Source organism: Convolutriloba macropyga, chromosome 9 (genome assembly GCF_964194025.1).
Source record: "Convolutriloba macropyga chromosome 9, txConMacr16.3, whole genome shotgun sequence".
Taxonomy (NCBI): Eukaryota; Metazoa; Xenacoelomorpha; order Acoela; family Convolutidae; genus Convolutriloba; species Convolutriloba macropyga.
In genome coordinates, this window is record NC_134476.1 from 37,685,301 (window position 1) to 37,695,300 (window position 10,000).

Below are 10,000 nucleotides of genomic sequence, written 5' to 3' on the forward strand. Positions count from 1 at the left end.
ATTGTCCGATGAGCTGGAGTATAGCATCTCTCTAGCATCAGTTGCTCTTTCTTTTTTTTCGTAGTGTGCTGAAGTGCTGCTTCTTTGGACTTATTCTTAAATTCATTTACAAGAGTTTTTTTGGACAGTCTTTGGCGAGCGTCTTTTAACCATTGTGGTTGCTTAGTAATCCTGGGGAATTTGATTTTGCTCTGGCTACTTGATTGTGAGGTTGCTTTGTATGACGTGTGGTGCGGCTTCATTTCTGCGCTTGTTGATTGCAACCGGCGAAAGCAACTACTTCTCCATTGCCCATTGGCCTGCGGTTAACCGGGTTTTGTCGCGTTGATGTGGTGGACTGCAGTGGTTGTGCCCTAGCTTGTTTGACTTTCTCCTCTTCTGATTTTGCTTGCTTGACCTTTTCTTCTAAACAGAACCTTTTAGTTTTTTCTTGGTTGCTTTTATATTCGGCAACAGTTTTACATTCAACCATATGTATCCTTCTAGGTTTTGTTTCAGGTTCAACCGGTTTCGTTTCGGTGACTATTGCAAAGTCATTTCGTCTTATGACTGTGTTTTTGCAAGTATCCGTGTCTATTATTATTGTAAGGGGGGTGTAATTTGTAATTGTGCCATCAGGGATTATACTTTATAGGGCTTTTAATGTTCCCCGGGGTTCGGGAGTTTTTCGGGCTATCGTTTATCGTGCCATGTATTTCCTATTGTATACTACGGTTGAAGTTTCATCATCAAACGTTATTTCTAGTCGGTCTGGGATAATCTTACCAGGAACACGCATGTAGATAAGCAGCGACGCGTTCTCTGAGTCATCTGAATCCGGCGTCCGAGCTGGTTGTGACCGAGCTTTATATTGACTATCCAGTTCAGGTTCCGAATCTTTGTCTCAGTCCCACATGAGTTCCCTGGACAGCACTGGGCGACGGAGTGTTGCTTGATCTGAAGCAAATTTTTCATTTTTTTGTATGATAGATTTTTGCTTGACTGTTTTGTAATCTTGTTTGACAATTCCGCGTTCGGTGGACTAACAAAGTGTGCTTCAAAAGGTTTAATTTTTGTTGTTGTTTTAGGAATTAGCCTTATTGATTCAGTGATTTTTGCTACTATTGTTGCTAGATCCGATGATGGTCATAATGGGTCATGTTCTATTACGGCTATACTTCGCTTTTTTGTTTGGATTAATCTTTCTACCATTTCCGTGATTCTATGATCACCCGCAAAGCCAAGGAATTGACAATGCTCTGATAGATAGTTTAATGTCGTCTCGGTATCGCAGTCCATAACGACTTGCGCATGTGGAAAGCGAGTTAGTCGATCTACCGAGACTAAAATATAATAGTTTTGTTTGTGTTCCCGGAACGGAATTGGTCCCGTAAAGTCCAGTTGGACTTCTTCGTTGGGTTCGGTTAGTTTAGTTAATTTCTCTAAGGAATTTTTTGTAAATAATGGTTTTAGGTTTTTATCTTTCTTTATGCAGTTCCGGCATGATTGGGCTTTGGAGGTTATGCCTCGATGTATCCTAGGAAACCAAATCGGGTCTGCTAAATGGAGCAATCCCGTCTGGCCCGATTGTGTCTGATGTAATGAATCTATTACGAGTTTTTTCAATGCTGATGGTACCATTAGTCTGTTGTCGTTAAGGACAAATCCCGAGGGGGTAATAGAAAGATCTCGTTTTAGAGAATAGAAATGTGGGCTGACTTTTTGAAGTGTTTCCCAGTCATGGTCTTTAATGAGTGTTATAATTGTGACCATTTGTCGTCCTCCGCAGTAACTTCAGCCACGAATTCTTCGCCGAAGACCTGTGCATGGTTCTTTCTATATTGCATTACCGATGGGAAAAATATAGAGTTGGATGGATCGGGTTTGATTGCGGGATCTGCCGCGGCCTTTGTTAGAGACTTCATCGGTCTGTGAATCGATAGTTGTTTTGTTTGTGTCCATTTTGTCTGTGTTCTGTTGAGTGATCTTTTTCTCCTTGTAATTTTTTGTTCGAACGTGTTTCATTAATGAGATTTATAATGTACTTCGTGCCATCATCCGAGGGGGGAAAACGGTGGATTTTTTGGATGGCGGCTTAAGTAATCTGCGATGCCCATTTTTTCCCCGGATATGTTCTAGGTTGAAATTGAAAGGCAGTAGCCTGTCTACCCATCTTGTTAATCGGCTTTGGTAAATTTTGTTACCACGGTTTCCGTTTAATGCTGTTAATTACGCTCTATGATCTGTTTGTAGGATGAATTTTATCCCATAAAGATAGTGTTTAAAATGTTCCAATGACCATACTACTGCTAATAGTTCTAGTTCATTGGTACTATATCTTGATTCGTGGTTGTTAAGGAATCTAATAGCGAATGCGATTGTATGCCAGGTGTTGTTATGTTTTTGCTCTAAGCTTGCACCTAACACTTTGGAGCTTGCATCGCTTTTAACACGTGTTTGTTTTGTTGTGTCGAAGTGTTTGTTTCCTCTTGTTTGATGAATTTTATTTTTATATTGTTGAATGCGGAACTATGTTCTTCTTTCCAGTCTAGTTTGTTATTTTTTGTCTCTAGATTTTTCTTGAGTAAAGGTCTGAATGGTTCCGAGACATCAGCGAGGTTCGGGAAAAATTTTGTCAAATGGTGTACACTCCCTAGGAACAATCGTAGTTCTTATAGTTTTTTGGGTTATCCAATTTCATGATTGCTTCGGCTTTTGAAATAAATGGTTTTATTCCGGTGGGATTTATTGTGTATCCCAACCATTCAGTTTTGTTTTCGGCGAATTCGTGTATTTGGAGGCTTATTGCTATGCCCTCCGTGTCGAGTTTTTTCCATTATTTTATCTAACTCCCGTTCTTGTTCGTTTATGCTTCCTTTGGTAATAACAAAAATATTGTCTAGGAAAGCGAAATTTGATGATATGCCATCCAGTGATTTATCGATGGTTTTTTAGAATGTTGCTGGCATATCTAGTAATCCGTCAAATTCATTGAGGAACCTGTATGTTCCTGTTTCCCTACCGCATAGTATTCTGAAATTACCAGGTTTTGCTATCGACTGATCTAAGGGAATTTGGCTGTATGCATATTTCAAATCTATTTTGGAAAACCAGAACGTCCGTGGGGAGTCTTTCCGTTGTGAGATGTAAAGGGCTCAGGCATCTACTAGATGGTCAATGCTTTGAATTTGGTATTTGTTTTTGTGGATTGCTTTGTTTAACCTTTTTGAAATCCAATGCCAGCTTGACAGATTTCTCTTTTTTCACTGTTATTCCTACAGGGCTTATGAATAGGTCATCTGCGCTCTTTTCTAATTTAATGATTTGTTTGTTTTGGATCAGTTTGTTTGATTCCATTTTCACTTTCTCGAGGAAGTGTAGTGGGACTCTGCGGCCTTTCTGCTGGTTTGGTATATGGTTTTGTTTAAATATTGATTTAGCAATATGGTTTTTTTTATTTTCGAAGTCGTGTGAATAAGTGGGGATACTTTTTAACTATCCATTTTGTTATATTTTTCTCTGTTTCTGTGGATGAAATAGAATTGATTTTTTAACCTGGTATTGTGTGTAGCTTTGATTTAGGATGATCCCCAGTTTCTGAAAGATGTCTCAACGCATCAGATTGTTTGTCTTGTTTCCCACCACCAGCACTTGGCAATCATTTGCAGTCCATGATCCTGATTGTAGTGTTAGGTTCAATGTACCTTCGATTTTAATGTTGTTGTTGTTAAAACATCTGTACTGTGTTTGGTTCGTGTATTGTTGGAGTTTCATTTATGGGTTGTTCCTTATGATTGTTTTTTCAATTTCCAACATTATGAAACTCCTTGGGGAACCTGTGTCCCCGAGCCAGTGAATCTTGTGTTTGTTTGATGTTGTTGTTTCAACCCAGATTTCCTTCGGTTGGCTTTCGTTTATTAAGTTGTTTTTAACGGGGTTGAATGAATCGGGGATCATGTGTTTACATCCGCCTAATCCTCTGTCATTTCTCTGATGCATAGTGGTGATTCAGGGTCCACTGATTCTGTTTCTGTTGGTTCATTTTGTTCTTCATCTCTCAAACTTTCTTGAATTTGTCGGACTCGAAGTTGGCTTTGGCCCTGTCTCTTGGGACGTTAGTATGTTGGTTTCCTCGTGATGGTAGTTGGGGTAATTTGGACCGACATATCGTTGCGAAATGCCCAGTTTTTTTGCAGATACTGCGATGGGCTTGTTTGACTGTGCCTTGGTTGATGTGTCCGGGTGAGAATATTCCCCCACATCTCCAACACAATTCTTTGTTTGTATTTGTTGGCTGTGCTGTTTGTTGTTGTCTTGTGTTGGTGAGGCCAGTGTCGTTTGAAACAGCGCTTACTTTGTTGTTCCGGTTCGGAGCTGAGGAACGTAGGATTTCTCTTTTGTTTTCTTGTCCTCTTTCTCTGGACAGAGCGAAGTTGAGTACTTGAGCGGGTGTGCGTACTTCCGATAGAAGCTCCATTCGTATGGAGATATTGTTCAATTTGGCAATAAAAAATCTTATAAGGTCTTCAGCAACATTCCCCAGGGCACATTCAGAATCTAACTTTCTCAAGCGACTGAAAAAGGTTTCCAGGCTTTCGTTTGTATGTTGTTGGATTGTGATGAGTTGAAATCTATCAAATGTCAGATTTTGTGGGCGTGTAAAGTTATACCTAACTCGTACACCAATTCGTTTGTTGAGCAGATGTCGATCATCGTGTGTCGATTTCTTTGATGAAAGATTCGGGTTGCTTCTGTCCCGAGGAAGATCTATACTACGCTCTTAACCTTTACATCTGCTTCATCTCATGTGTATCTCTTGATAATGGGGCCTCTATTTCGAATGTGCTTGCATTCGTTTTCCCCGTCGACTTTCCGTCGTTCGTTTCTAATTTCTCTTTTTCTTTCCTCTTCTTCGCTTGAGTTGTCGATTTTTCCCTCATATGTGGGAATTGCTGGGTAGAATAGGCCATTTATTGTTGCCTTAAGATGGAGTAGTTGTTCGACATGCAGGTTCTCTTTTGCCATGACAGCCATTTTGAATGTGAAGAACCAGATCTGCCAATCGATAGTGGGGTTTTCTCTGCTTTCCCTGAATAGGGGTACATCAATTGGTGATTTCATTGACTGTGTCATGTGATGAGTGATAAAATTGCAAGGGGGTCAATACTGAGATAACTCAAGTTCCGAAAGATTTGGCTGACTTCTTTTCCATAGCTTTCTAACTGTTATAAATGAGTTTACGTAAACACAAGTGAAACTAGACGGTAACAGTCCGTACCAGTCTATGATTGTACAACAACGAAATGAGTTTAACTAAAAAAGTACACATCGATGAAGATGTTAACAGAAACTCAAAATGGCTAACGCACATAATGCATGAAACAGTAAATGTAGTGTGATGTTTAAAGACTGTGTTCTTGGTTGCTCCGTCTCAATAAAAATAACAATAATAATTTTAATAACAACAATAATAATAATAATAATAATAATAATAATAATACTATTATTATCATTAATGATAATAATAATAATAATAATAATAATAATAATAACAATAATGATAATAATAATAATAATAATAAAAATGTTAATAAAATTAATAATAATAATAATAATAATAATAATAATAACAATAATAATAATAATAACAATAATAATAATAAGGATAATAGTAATATATATATATATATATATATATATATATATATAGTAATATCACAAATAATAACTATAATAAAAATAAAAATCATAATGTTAATAAAAATAATAATAAAATATCACATTAATTTTAGTACAATTAATACTAATAATAATAATAATAATAATAATAATAATAATAATAATAATAATAATAATAATAATAATAACAATAATAATAATAAAAATAATAATAATAATAATAAAAATAATAATAATGAAAAAAATAACAATAATAACAAAAATAATAATGATAATAATAAAAGTAATAATAATAATATTAATAATAATAATAATAATAATAATACTAATAATAATAACAATAATAATAATAATAATAATAATAATAAAATTAATAAATAATAATGATAATAATAATAGTAACAGTAAAATACCAATAACTAGTAATGGTAATAACATAGCAATAAAAAGTACTAGTAATAATATTAATAATAATAAAAAAAATAAAAATGATAATAATAGTTAATAATAATAAAAAAAATAAAAATGATAATAATAGAAATAGTAATAAAACCAATAACTAATAATTTTAAAAATAAAAACAATAATAATACTAATAATAATATTAATAATAATAATAATAATAATAATAATAATAATAATAATAATAATAAAAATAATAATAATAATAATAATAATAATAATAATAATATTAAAAAAAATAATAATAATAATAATAATAATAATAATAATAATAATAATAATACTAATAATAATAATAATAATAATAATAATAATAATAATAATAATAATAATAATAATAACCCAAACAATAATAATAAAAACAATAATAATAATGATAATGAAAAGAATAAAAAAAAATTAACAATAATAATAATAATTAAAAGATTAATAACAATATTAAAAATAATGATAGCGACAATAATAATAAGAATAATAATAATAATAATAATCAAAACAATAATAATAAAAAAACAGTAATAATGATAATGAAAAGAATAAAAAAACGTAAAATAATTAACAATAATAATAATAATTAAAAGAATAAAAACAATATTAAAAATAATGATAGCGACAATAATAAATAAAGTTCTTATAACAATAGTAACAATAACAATAAAAACAATATTGTCATTAATAAGAATTGTCCCTTTCGTGTTGAGCTGGAACCAAGATTTATATGTATTATGTATAAACTCTCTTAAAACTCTATTAAACGTAACTAATCTCTATGTAATTATGTTCATTCCATTTGGAGTTCGTTGTCAAGCAAAGACCTTTCGACTAGATGACTGTACAGTTGTTTGTGACCTGATAATTTAACATTACAAAGATAGTCTTTTCTTAGTCAATACTGAGCTATCTCCTAGAAGTTTAACTACACCAACACAGACTTATAGTAGAACGTCAAGCGCAAAAACAAGTGGACAACACGTTAATATCAAAAGAATCATCCATTCATACAATATAAATTTAACTTCAAACAAAGCGCCCATTAATTACCCTGCCACATGGCGCCGTACAGCAAGTCTCACATTGTAGTGATTTTTTTTGGGATGCGAGATCTAACCTGGTCCCAGAATGACAAACATGGCTAGCAAGACTCAAAATCGAAGTCATAGCACAACACAACATAGAAGTAGACGAACTACTCAGGCAAAAACCGTAAATTCTTCTACCCAATAATGTCCACACTTGAAGATGCGTTTGAGAACAGGATGGACAACGAAGCAAAACAACAAGAGCAGAGAAACAAAAAACACTTAGTTTAAACCTGGACAATGAGTACATGACCATCGAGACAAAAAATGACAGTAGTCGAAAAAAATCCATGGGACGAAGCAGATTTCAAAGTGAAGACACTAGTCTACCTGTCCCTGGGAGCAGAGGCTGGCCGCACTTTTCGCCCAAGCAGCCTTCACACAAAAACAGACAGATGCTCTACAAAAGAGCTTGTACATGAAATCAGTCTCACATTTAAACGTCCTGGAGCCATAACTTTCGATAGATTTCTTTTATTTAAAGCAAATCAGCAGTTCAATAAAAATTTAGAACCACTTCACAGCAGGTTCCGGGAGGCAGGGTCCCACTGTTGGTTTTACAATTTGGAAAAAGATAACATCAAAGATTTTTTCATCAGCAACACGAGCAACACAAATATGCAGATGGACCTCTTATCTGTACTTAACTATTCGGTAAATTGAGAACGAGGCCAAGCCAATCAAAAAGTGATCCTTAGAGCGAACACAAGTTCCAATTGGAAACCGGTCACCTACATAAGTGAAAAAAGAAGATCACAACAGCCCGTCTTAACAACTCCACTAGGAAGGAACGTTGCTGGAACTGTGGGAACCTCTTTGTCACAAATCACCTTAAAAACTGTCCAGCTAGAAATTCCATTTGTAAATTCTGCAACTTTCAAGGAAAATAGCATCGGTATGCAAAACCAGAATGCCGGAACGTCGAAGTTCACCACAACAGTTACCCATAATCAATAGTCAACAAAAAAAATTCAAACAACATTCCAACAAAGACGCCTACTAACCAAAAAACACGGGTACGACATATCAAAGGTTCAACTCCAAAGGAGTCACCACAACAATCAGAAGAAGAGATAATAACAGAGGGATTGGTAGATGCTAAAGCAGCATATTAAAGAATTGACGAAAGATTGGGGTAATGTCAATCCAATTCAACTCAACGCATTCCAGGAGGATGGAAACTCCAAAACCAACGTATAAAGGGTAATTCCTGGATAACCACAACAACCAAGAGATCCAGTGTTCCGCGGACAAGGTGCCCCCTTTTTCATTCATGAACATCAACACTGCTAACCAAATAGCTGAATAAGCACAAGGAGCATCGAGCATAAATAATTCTATATAGCCACAAAGAGAAAAATAGATGTTTCAACAACTAACACATTAACACCTCCAGCATTTTCCAACTTGACATAAAATTGGGCTCGTGCAAAAGCAGAAAACTGCCAGATACCTTTACGGAGAACAACACGCAAAACATTTTGAGAAGAGACAATATTTTCAAACTCAGCATAACCCTTACAGCAAATAAGAGCACGGGTAAGAAAGTAAATCAAATTTCTGGATCCTCAATTGGAACAAACATAATAAAATGGATCCATAAAAATTCCCCAGCTCTGTGCGAGACTAGTAAAACCAAAAATCGTACTGCCAAACCGAGGATGAAAAAAAAATACTTCAGTACAACAGAAGGAAGGATAGTTTCCCTCCACCTCTTAGAAAAGGTGGAAAACGAGCTGAAAAAACTTATAGATGATAAGCAGGTCATCAAATTCGAAAAATGTTTGGACGAAAATTTTGTAAATCCCGTATTGAAAAAGTCAAACGAGACAAGAGCGGGAAATTTGCACTGGATGCCAAAAATCGAAATGATGCAATCAATACAAACAAATATCAACTGCAAAGCATCGACCACCTGATAGACGAATTAGCAATGTATATCTCAGAACGGCAAAACGAGAAAAGTCAATTCTCTTTTTCCGAAATTAGCCCTAAATACGCATACAGTCAAAACCACCTGGATAAATACATTCAAAAACATTACAATTTCAGCATTCTAGGAGGAAGAGCAACTGGTGCATACTGTTTTGTTAATGTCTTTTATGGTCTCACAGACAAGCCAGCCACTTTTGAAGAAATGATCGACAAAATATTAGAGAATATAATTTCCAATTTCGCGTTCTTAGAGGACATCCTAAACAAAAGAAAAGGTTTTCTCGAACATCACGAAGTTGAATTTGGTAAAGTTTTAAAATAAAACCTTGAACGAAGAGAACTCAGTTATAAAACTCCAAAAATGCGAGTTCGCAAAATCAGATGGCTAAGATTCAAAATCCACCTCAATGAGATTATCTCCACAAAGAGAAAATGCGACTCAATCCTCCATTTGCAGACTTCCAAAACGTTAGAGCAACTTCGCTCATTTATGGGTTGCAATTCGCTCATTCATCAGAAGTAATTACTTCAACATTGAAGACAACAGCAAAACATCGGTCCATGAAGTTTTCGGATTCTCCGTCTGCAATTTTTTTCAAGACCACAACCACAAGTGACCCAGAAAATTTTATGTCATCATCGGAAAGCAGCCCGCCTACTACTTTTTTGCAGCAGATCAACTTCATATCACAAATCTTGATGAACAAAACTGATGAGGCCGTCTCCAAGATAAGACAATGTAACTCAAAGGACATGGACGTTCCAAAGGCGCCAAAGTTGAAACTCGTAAATGAATCAGAACCTGTATCATCACCCCCCCCCCCCCCCCCCCACTTCTTTGACCATTGTTCAAGCCACCCATCAGG